General features: G+C 42.3%; 1 pseudogene; it reads left to right on the top strand.

The window, feature by feature from the left end:
* The first annotated feature begins 708 nt into the window (after nucleotides 1-708).
* On the top strand, nucleotides 709-1295 carry LOC132516211 (dnaJ homolog subfamily C member 14-like; annotated as a pseudogene).
* The last annotated feature ends 7208 nt before the right edge of the window (nucleotides 1296-8503 follow it).

Here is an 8503-nt window from a genome sequence, read left to right on the forward strand (position 1 = left end):
GGGAGTACATGGAAACTTATGGCCATCTCATCCATGCACGCAGGCAGCTGAAAGGCAGTGATCTGGACCATTTTTGTGTCTGGGTGGGAGTCTGGGCAGGGCGGCTGGGGGGCTGGGACCAGGTAATGTTCCAATTTCTGAGCCAAGGGTTTTGCTATGGGGTAGGGCTGTTCACCCGTTTTCTTAGGCTACTGGGGGCTTTGCTGCTTCCAGCTCTGGCCCTTTTGTTGGGCTGCCTACAGTTGGGCTGGAGGTTTCTGGTAGCACTGAGTGACCGGTTAGGCCGGACAGGTAAAGCCACCTGGCTCTTCTCTTGACTGGCTTCTCCCACCTGGCAGCAGTGCCTGATTCTGCCAAGAGATAGCAGGCCGTGGCAGCAGCTGGTAAGAATAGTTCAGTGGGGTTGGCTGGAGTTGGCCTTGGGTCAAGAGAGGAATAAGCAGGGGAATGCACCTGTAGCTAGTGGTTGCTACTGCCAGCCTGAAGAGGAAGTGGCTCGACTGTGGACCATGGCTGGGCTTCCTGAGGATGAGCTAAACCCTTTTCATGTGTTAGGGGTTGGAGCCACAGCCTCGGATGTTGAACTGAAGAAGGCCTATAGGCAGCTGGCAGTGATGGTTCATCCTGACAAAAAATAATCATCCCCGGGCTGAGGAGGCCGTCAAGGTTTTGCAGGCAGCTTGAGACATTGTCAGCAACCCTGAAAGATGGAAGGAATATGAGATGAATCGAATGGCAGAGAATGAGCTGAGCCGGTCAGTGAATGAGTTTCTGTCCAAGCTGCAGGATGACCTCAAAGAAGCAATGAATACTATGATGTGCAGCCGATGCCAGGGAAAGACATGGGAGGTTTGAAATGGACCAGGAACCTGAGAGTGCCAGACACTGTGCTGAGTGTAACAGGCTGCATCCTGCCGAGGAAGGAGAATTTGGGGCTGAGTCAAGCAGGTTGGGCCTCAAGATTACCTACTTTGCGCTGATGGATGGAAAGGTGTATGACATCACAGAGTGGGCTGGATGCCAGCATGTGGGAATCTCCCCAGATACCCCCAGAGTCCCCTATCACATCTCATTTGGTTCACGGATGCCAGGCGCCAGTGAGCAGCAGAGAGCTACCCCAGATGCCCCTCCTGCTGACCTTCGGGATTTCTTGAGCCAGATCTTTCAAGTACCCCCAGGCTAAGTGTCCAACGGGAACTTCTTTGCAGCTCCTCAGCAGGGCCCTGGGGCCACTGCAGCCTCCAAGCCCAACAGCACAGTAGGAGGAGCCCAACCAAAGTGGGGAAAGAAAGTGAGGAGGCCCTTCCAACGTTGACACCCCCTCTCTTTCCACAAATCAATGTCAGGGAGTCAAAAGGGCTGTGTACAGTGCAGGATGGAGTTTGATTTGTTTATTTTTAAATATTTAAAAAAGGGAAAATTTTAAGCTCCAATTGTTCACTCAGTAGTTATAGGAAGCCCTGGAGCTACTCTCCCTCCTCCACCAGCACCCAGGAACTGAGTCTTGTCTCCTGACAATACCAAAGAAATAGGGGGTGGCTAGAACAAAGAACCTAGGGCCTGGACCTGGGCTGGACAATATCTCCCATAGTAGTGTGGGAACTGGGTATTTCCCTGGGGTCTGTATGCCTTTGTCTTGTCTTTTGCTTCTACAGCTGCTGACACTCCCCCCCCCTTTAAAAAAAATTCTTGGGTCCCCAATCCCCCTTGAACAATTCCAGCCATTTGAAAATCAACTCTTGTCATGCTCCTGGGCCCCAGTAGAGATAAGGTACCTAACCATGGAGCACGAATGACCATGTAGTCACAAACATTTGTTTGAGCTGGGTCTGTCAGACCTACTAAGTCATAAGTTTGGGCAGGCCCAGCAGCAATAGATCATAAGATAGAAGTGGTACACCCGGGATCCGGTGCAACTAGGACCAGAGAGCACAGAGAAGCTGCATGAGTTCTATGTTATGCACAAGCTAAGTGGCTCAGACTTTCATGTTGTCCACCACTGTTGCTTGGGACACTTTCCCTCAGTTCATACCAATAGCTGCAGGTGTGGTCCTTTATGACTCACAGAAGAGAAAAAAAGGCTGAGCGTGGTGCTCACGTGGGTTGGTGCAGTCTGTGAGTGCAAGTTGTTAATGGACTGCTACTGCTCTACAGCCCCATTCAGGGGCGGTTCTGAAGGGCAGCCGTGAGAGGAAATCTTCCCAACGCACAGAGCTTTAGGAAGTGCACCTGATCATACTTTCAATGGGAAATAGAATAAGAATATGTACAGACTCATGAGCAGTGGTGAGTGGCTTGGCTGGTTTGACTGGGACCTAGAGGGAGAAAGATTAGAAAATAGGAGAGAAGAAGGTCTGGGAAACAGTTGTGTGGATGGAAAAATGGCAATGGGCACGAAGTGTGAAGATCTTTATATTGTATCCTAATACCCACCCAAGAGTTTCTATTACAAAAGAGGCATAAAAATCCTGGTAGACAAAGTGACTCAATCAGTTAACATCAGCCTCTGTCATCATGTGTTCCAATACTGGCACAAAGGGTACATGAGCAGAGTAGCCATAGTGGCAGGGAAGGAGGCTATAATGGGTCCAGTAACATGGACTCCCTCTTACTCATGAAGTTTTTACCTAGTGACTGCCACTGTGAAACATTCAACCTACCAACAAAACAGACCAATGCTAAACCCCTGAAACAGGACATCCCCTGAGAAGATAAACACACTGGATATCTTGCATCCTGAAAGAGAGAGAATGGATTAAATGGATTTGGCCAAGTTCCAGTTATTGGTTTACCATTCTTGCCTGCAGGGCTTCAGCTAACACCATTGTTCAAGGGCTTATACAGGGTTTGGCTTTAACACAAGATCTCACACACCATCTTCGACTATGAGAGCTGCTTTACAGGAAAGGAGGTATGGTGGTGAACATAGAACCATGGGACCCATCATATACTGCCCACCAAAAAGTTTGTCCTGAAAAGGTGATGAAATGGCCTTTTGAAAGCACAGCTGAGGCTCCAACTTGGAGATAATACCTTGTGAGGATGGGGCCCCATGGATTTAATATACAACCTACTCATCGACCTAATGATTCTGTATTTTCAATGCATAGATTACATCGGTCTAGAAACCAAACAGTGGAAGAAAAATGGACTCTGCTCACCATCACTCTCAGTGATTCACTTTGGGGAATTAATGCTCCCTTTATGCACAAAAATAGGCTCTGTGGACCTAAAGACTTTTTTCCCAAGCGGGAGATATTTCTACCAGGGGCACAGCAAAAATCCCATTAAACATTAATCTATGCTTCCACCCAGTTACTTCAGGTTCTTTTTACCAAGAGACAAGCAGGCAAGACAAGGAGTCCCATCCTGTAAAGTGTAATTGACCCTGATCATTAGGAGGAGGTATGGCTACTATTCACGATGGGAGCAGGGTAAATTACTTTGACATCCAAATGACCAATTAGGAAATCTTCTGGTATTTACCTACCCAATTATGACAGTAGACAGACAAGTGCATCCTGAGATGATCATGTGTGATTAAGGGCTCAGTCCCTAAGGGATAAGGAGCTGAGTCACCTCATCTAGACCAGCAGAGATGCTAGCTGAACATGAGGAAAATTTAGAAGGAGTAGAGGAGGGAGATGATGAGTATCATTTGTGACCTTGAGAGCACAAATGGTCATCTCATTTGCCTTCTAAATTTCCCAAGGAATTTACTACATGAAGCAAGTGGATCCAAGCAGTGAACAGTGTGGATTATAAAGGAGATTATGGTGCACCACTAAGTTCCCCTTTTAGGAATGAGGTACATATTCCCCCAACTGCTAGGAGTATTAGCTGCTGATGGCTCACATCTATGTTCCTCTCTGGGAAATTCCCTACACCACATGAGCCTGCCTTGCCCAAGGTAACATTCCTCCTTTAGGGGCAGCCTGCAATCAATGACTGGTCAGTGTAGAGGTACAATGGTTATTCCCCTACCCCTTTTCAGAACAACTCTAAAGGACACCCCAGATTCAGTGCTTACCATGAGATTGCCTGAGCCAACTATTTCAAGTGTATCACAGTTCATATTCTCCCCCTGCCTAATCCCTGCTGTCCTTGCTTCCTCACAGGTGTTGTTCCATAGATCATTTCCTAAAAACTACTTTACAGGGTAGTATAAGTATTAAGGAAGCTAATTTAGTACAATGCTGAAAATATAGTATTGTGCCAAATAAATGATAGGCCAGTAGTAGCAAAACTGGAGTTAGAAATCTGAGGTGTGGGTCCTGACTCCAACACGTACTTGCTTTGTAACCTTGAGAAAGTCAATTGATACCTCTGGGCCTTAGTTTTCTTATCTGTAAAATAAGGTTAATAACACCCGGTAAATTGAGGAGTAGATATGAATGTGCTTTGGAAAGGTTAAGCACTAGACAAAGGTAGAGCAGAATTTTTTTTTTTTTTTTTTGCTGCTCTACTTCTACCAGCACTGTGTTAGGTGCTAAGGAAAGAAAATCTCACTTTCTTAGAACTTGCCTCTGACTCTCATTCCAGATATGAAGTGGTGATACACAATGTTCCCAGCTGAAGAGAAACTTGACAGTTCTGTGCTTCGCCTTGGATGGGAAAAGTAGGCAAATATTTAAATATTTGAGTATTAGAAGGCCCTCTGCCAGAGTGACATTAGGAAAGATGGCAAAGTCAGAAGCCCCAGGAATCCATATCTCCATTGAAACACTTGAGCTAGCAGAAGCTGTCTTAAGCAACTATTTTGGAACTCTGAGTCTAGTAGAACACTCATAACATCTAAGGAAAAGCTTGATGAAGGGACAGGTAAATTTCAGTCAGTTTCAGCTTTCTTGCATTAGTGGCTACTATCTCCAGGGCAGGCAGCTGTGGGGACAGTGGCATGTGTTTCCAGTGCAACTTGCTGGAGCCAGGGTTGGCAATAAGGCTCTGTCCTCCCAAGGCTGGAGTTGAGTGTTTCAGTTGCTGATTTGCTGCTTTTCATCACTAAGGGACCAGCACAATATGTTTTGGCCCCCACAGGCTGAAATGGCTTCTCAACTAAGAGGGAATTTTAAGTGACAGGATCTCCTCACCCCATCCTGTGAGCCAGATATCTAAAGAAATATTTTCCAGGTCACTGGCTGACAACAGAGACAATGGAAAACAACTGGCTGGCCACACACAACAAGGAATACACACTTTGCAAAAATAGTTTGGAAGAGTCACAAGGGATGGCTCCCAGCTTCAGCAAGTAAAATACAAGTAATGACTGAAGAGTGACAGAATTAGACTTCCAAATTACTACAACATAAGAGTCAGAATGTCCAGTAATCAACAAAAATTACAAAACATGCAAAGAAACGAAAAATATGACTCACTCAAAGGAAATAAAGAATATGACATAAACTATTCCTGAGGGAGCCTAGAGATTGGAATTGTTTGTCAAAGATGTTAACCAACAGTCTTAAATATGTTCAATGAGTTAAAAGAAACCATGGACAAAGAACTAAAGGAAATTAGGAAAATCGTGTTTGAACAAAATGAGATTATCAATAAAAAGATAGAAATTATAAAAATAAACAAAACAGAAAAGTACAATAACTGGCTCTGAAAAGTATAATAACTGAAAAGAAAAACTCACTAAAGAGATCTGACAGCAGATTTAAGCAAGCAGAAGAAATGATCAGTCAACTTGAAGATAAGACGTTGGAAATTAACCAGTTGGAGGAACAGAAGAAAAAGGAATGAAGGAAAACAAACAGAGCCTGAGACCTGTGGGACCCATGAAGCATACCAATACGTGCATTTTATGAATCTCACAAGAAGAGAGAGAAAGAGGAAGAAAAAATATTTGAAGAAATAATGGTCTAAAACTTCCTAAATCTGATGAAAGATCTGAATACACACATCTAAGAATCTCAATGAACTCCAAGCAGTGTAAACTTGAAGAGATCCACACTGAGACACATTATAGTCAAATTATAAAAACCTAGAGGCAGAAAGAGAATTCTGAAAGCAGCAGGAGATAAGTGACTCATCACATACAAGGGATCCTTGATAAGATTAACAGCTGATTTCTCACCAGAAATCATGAGGGCCAGAAGACAGTGGAATGATATATGTGAAGTCCTGAAAGAAAATGTCAATTAAGAATTCTATATCTGGCAAAATTATCTTTAAGAATGAAGGAGAAATTAAGACATTCCAAGATAAACAGAAGCTGAGGGAATTTAATACCAGTACACCTGCCCCACAAAAAGTGCTAAAGAGGGACTTCCCTGGTGGCACAGTGGTTAAGAATCTGCCTGCCAATGCAGGGGACACCAGTTTGAGCTCTGGCCTGGGAAGATTCCACATGTCGTGGAGCAACTAAGCCTGTGCACCACAACTACTGAAGCCCATGCACCCTAGAGTCCATACTCTGCAACAAGAGAAGTCACCACAATGAGAAGCCCGTGCACCACAACAAAGAGTAGCCCCCGCTTGCTGCAGCTAGAGAAAAGCCTGTGTGCAGCAACAAAGACCCAATGAGCCAAATAAATAAATAAAAATATAAATAAAAATGCTAAAGAAATTTCTTCAGCCTCAAATAAAGGACACTAAACAGTAACTTGAAGATATAAAATATATGTTAAAGAAAACTAGTAAAGGTAACTTCATAGGTAAATATAGAAGCCAGTATTATTGTAGTTTTCTTTTGGTTTGTAGTTTCTTTTTTCTACATAAATGAAAAGGAAAATTCATTAAAATTATATAGCTATGTTAATAAGCATACAATATATAAAGACATAATCTTTGACAATAATAATATAAAGAGGTTGGGACAGAGATGTATAGGAACACATGTTTATATACTACTAAGTATTATTCAATAAGATTAGTATAAATTTAAGGTGGTGGGCTTCCCTGGTGGCACAGTGGTTGAGAGTCCGCCTGCCGATGCAGGGGACACGGGTTCGTGCCCCGGTCCGGGAAGATCCCACATGCCGCGGAGCGGCTGGGCCCGTGAGCCATGGCCGCTGGGCCTGCGCGTCCGTAGCCTGTGCTCTGCAACGGGAGAGGCCACAACAGTGAGAGGCCCGTGTACCGCAAAAAAATAAATAAATAAATAAATAAATTTAAGGTGGTAATTGTAAGCTCCAAGATGACCACTAAGAAAATAAATTTAAAATATACATAAAAGGCAAGATGAAGGGAATCCAAAAGGCGTACTACAAAACATGAACAAAATGCAAAACAAAAAAGGCATTAATGGAGGAAATGAACACAAAACATATAAGACACACAGAAAACAAATAGCTGAATGGCAGAAGTAAATCCTTCTTTATAAGTAATCACATTAAATATAAATGCATTAGACTCTTCTATTGAAAGACAGAAGTTGGCAAATTAGATTAAAAGAAAAAAAACAGGATCCATCTATATGCTTCTAGAAGAGACACACTCTAGATACAAGGACACAAATGGTTGAAAGTAAAAGGATAAAAAGTAAAGTAAAAGGATAAAAAATATATCCCATGCAAACAGTACCCATAAGAGAGCTTCGGTGGCTATATTACTATCAGAAAAATGGATTTTGAACTCAAAAATTTATAAGAGATAATAAAGGACATGATATATTGATAAAAGGTTCAATACAGCAAGAAGATACAATTTTAAATATATACACACCCAACAAAGGGGCCCCAGAATATATGAATCAAAAGTTGACAGAATTGAAGGGAGAGATAGATAGTTCTATGATAAGTTGACGACTTCAATACCCCACCCAATAATATATTCTTTTCAAGTGCACATGGAACATTCTTTGGGATAGACCATATGTTAGGCCACAAAAGAGTCTGAATAATTTTAAAAGATTGAAATAATACAGGGACTTCTCTGGTGGTCCACTGGTTAAGAATCTGCCTTCCAATGCAGTGGATGTGGGTTCAATCTGTCATTGGAGAACTAAGATCCCACATGCCATGTGGCCCATATACCACAACTACTGAGCCAGCATGCCACAACTAGGGAGAAGCCTGTGCACCATGATGAAACATCCTGTGTGCCACAAGTAAGGCCCAATACATACATACATACATACATACATATTTTTAAAAAAGAAATAATGCAAAGTACATTTTCTGATTACATGGAATGAAACTAGAAATCAATAACAAAAGAAAACTGAAAAATTCACAAATTTGTGGAAATTAAACAGAACACTTAAACAATCAATAGGTCAAAACCACAGGAGAATTAGAAAATACCGTAAGACAAATGAAAACAAAAGCATAATATGTCAAAACTTATGAGATACAGTGTAAGCAATGTTAGGAGGGAAACTTATAGCTGCAATCACATATATTAAAAAAAAGAAAGATCTCAAATGATAACTTAACTGCATACCTTAAGGACTTAGAAAAAGAAAAGCAAACTAAACCCAAAGCTGACAGAAAGAAAGAAATAATAAAGGTTAGAATGGAGATAAATAAAATAGAGAATAAAAAAAGCAATAGATAAA

The sequence above is a fragment of the Lagenorhynchus albirostris genome, chromosome 2, assembly GCF_949774975.1.
Source record: "Lagenorhynchus albirostris chromosome 2, mLagAlb1.1, whole genome shotgun sequence".
Lineage (NCBI taxonomy): Eukaryota > Metazoa > Chordata > Mammalia > Artiodactyla > Delphinidae > Lagenorhynchus > Lagenorhynchus albirostris.